Source organism: Schistocerca nitens, chromosome 1 (assembly GCF_023898315.1).
Source record: "Schistocerca nitens isolate TAMUIC-IGC-003100 chromosome 1, iqSchNite1.1, whole genome shotgun sequence".
NCBI lineage: Eukaryota > Metazoa > Arthropoda > Insecta > Orthoptera > Acrididae > Schistocerca > Schistocerca nitens.
This window is the reverse complement of record NC_064614.1, coordinates 590,511,259-590,514,151: the sequence shown is the minus strand read 5'-3', so window position 1 is coordinate 590,514,151 and position 2,893 is coordinate 590,511,259. Positions and strand designations below refer to the sequence as shown.

General features: G+C 35.4%; 1 long non-coding RNA gene across 1 annotated transcript; it reads left to right on the top strand.

Annotated features, from left to right (window-relative positions):
- The first annotated feature begins 221 nt into the window (after positions 1–221).
- LOC126240129 (uncharacterized) lies at positions 222–1,421 on the top strand. Its single transcript, XR_007545365.1, has 3 exons — positions 222–292; positions 989–1,138; positions 1,297–1,421. It is a non-coding gene; the product is annotated as an uncharacterized LOC126240129 (long non-coding RNA).
- The last annotated feature ends 1,472 nt before the right edge of the window (positions 1,422–2,893 follow it).

Sequence of the window (2,893 nt, the reverse complement as noted above, 5' to 3'; positions counted from 1 at the left end):
TTGACAGTTCGCTTTTTGTCTAGTTAGGTTGGCTATACTGTAATAGCGATGTTGCAACAGCAGCCTCTATACACACAGCAGACGACACAGTTTCCCGTCCCGTCTCGTAAATGCAAGCGATTGAGCATTTACAGTGTATATAAAAACTCGTTTTTAGTTGTACTACAATGATAGGAAGTAAACAACCGTATAATAATGCATATAAAAGCACAACGATGCGCACCCTTTCGATAACGGAGCAAAGAAATACAAAAAACAAGCACCTGACGACTGGTACTTTAAAATCAATAATGTACGTATATAGAGGAGAATGTGAGGAACAAGAAATGAAATAAAAATGTGAGGGGGGGGGAAGGTTGTGGGAGAGTGAGAGGGGGTGAAGGATGGAAAAGGTTCTTTTCTTTTTCATATAATTTCATCAATTATTCTGTAGCGAGTCTTGTTTCTAATGTGCATTTGGTCATTGAGCTCCTGTTTATTTTGTGTTAATGCTTTTAGTATGTGAAATTTTCTTGGAAAGGGAGTAGGTGTCTGTCTTTACTGATTTTTTATGATATTCATATCATTTTCAATATTGCTTGGTCTATGGTGTTCTTGTTTTAGATGATCCACAAATGTTGAATTATTTGTACTGTATTTAAATGCTTTGATGTGTTCTTTAAATCTTGTGTCAAATGTCCTGCCCGTTATCTCATTGAATATCTTCTCACAATCTCTGCAACAACACATTGTTGGTGTCTGTCTGATTTTGATTTCAGTTTTGGGATGTGCTTTTGTATGGATTTGTTTGTTTTGTAAGCAATAATTATGCCTTGTTTTTTGAATATGTTACCTATTTAATGTGTGAATTTGTTGTGATGTTGTGACAGGTCGTTGTATGCTTTTTTTTTTTTTTGCAAGTTTTACAAGGTAGTGTGGTTTGGTTAGTTTTTTTTCATTATTTGTCTCTCTATTTTTTTGTACAGTGTTTGCTGTATTTTGTTTTTAGGTTCATCTACTGCACATATTATGTCACCCCTGTATCTGTAACAGCAGATGATGTTGCAGCTTTTCTTTGTTATTATGTCTTCAAATATTAATTTTTCTATATGTGTCATGAAAATGTTGGCTAATGTTCCTGAGATAGCTGACACCATGGGTAAATTTCTTTTTCTATATAGTTTTCTTGATTGAATTCAAAATAATTTTGTTGTGTTATTAACTGTAATATTTTTATTGTTTCATCTGTCTCTTCATGAGGTAGCTGGTTGTGTGTTTTCAGGTTTTCTTCAATTGTTTTTATGGTTTCATTAACAGGGATGCAACTGCACATACTTTCTACATCAAAGAAGAGCAATCTTGGAGTGTCAGGGATTTTAGTGCCTATTATATGTTCTACCAGTTGAGCGGGTATTTCTGATTGTTCTATCATATTCTAGTTTATAATACTGGGTGAGCTGTGATTGCTCTCTGCTCTAACACAGAAAAACAATGACGTGCTAGCAGATGGCATTTCCCAATGTAAGCGAGAAATCAACCGAAAATCTCCATAAGTAGAAATCAGTTTATTATTAATGAAATGTTTTTCGATCTAAAAGCAAATCAAAATGTAAATAGCGTAATTACAGACCACTGATGTTGCTTTACCTCAATAAAGCGAAACATGTCATGTGAAAAAAAAAATCACGCATTTTTGTAGTTGCAACGACAGAACAAAAATACGCTCAAGAATTAAAAAGCAAATGGTCACACAAATGAAGAACATATTCCTATAGTATGGACCGTTCAGAAATTTACTTTCAATTTTCCCTTGTTCAGCTTCTGACCAAAATTTATTTAAAATCGTTTTTCGAAACTTTGGTATGTCTCCCACTGACTTAAATTTAGATTTACCCAAGACAGAGCTTCGCCTTCAAGACATCTTTTAACAATTTAATCTTTTGGCCATCATAAGAGCCAAGATGGCCCCAGAGTGAGATCACATGTATTTGCTTCATCAGCTAAAAGAACTTATTTAAGAGGGAATAGTGTCAACTTTAAATTTTCTATGTTTCGTATAATTGCTGTAGTGTGCTTTCTTGTCACACAACTGAATATTAGGGTCCCAGCAGAGCTTGTTCTTGAAAAAACTTCGTGTTATCTGAAGTCGCCATAATCGCGACATAACCCGAAATTTTGCCCGACATAAACACAAAAAAATCTATTCAAGTTTTCTTGATAGTGCAAAATTCGTTAAAAAAACACAACTACTAGTAATATCAGTGTCTATTGTCGCAATAAAAGTGTAATTAAACGTTTCTAACTCGTATTTAACTAACGCACTTATTGTTGTTTACTAGTTAGATAGACGCGATCTATGTAGACACAAGTTTTTTGAGTTGTAAATGTTTAAAATCCTGACCAAACACGCTTGATAACGTAAATTCTCTAAAAGCAAAGTAATCCCTAATTCATTCTGCTGTCATTGTATTATTAAATTAGTACAAAAACAACAACAACCACACATAAGACCTTTGTCTCTTTTTTTGTTTACAAACGGCCAATCTCACATTCTTGACAAGTTTAAAACATTCTTTAAACTCAATTATTCTTTCGAAACTGACCAAGAGTGACTAACCTGGGAGCTGTTTTACGGTAGTGAGTAGAGGGATTTGTTGCCAGCCATTTAGGAAATATTTTCTCTTGGGGGAAAGGGGGGGGGGGGGGGTGTTGCAGTGGGTGGGAATGCTGGGAGAATGGAAGAGGCTCTCTCCTAGAACTGCAGAGTATGCAGTAGGAATATTTCGATTGGGGAACAGGAAAGGAAAATGTGTACCCTTCAGGCACAATTTGAGCAGCAGGGAAAAACTGATAAGGATCAAGGGAGATAGGATGGAGGAAGGTGACTGGGAACAGGCAGCAGGTAGGAGGATAG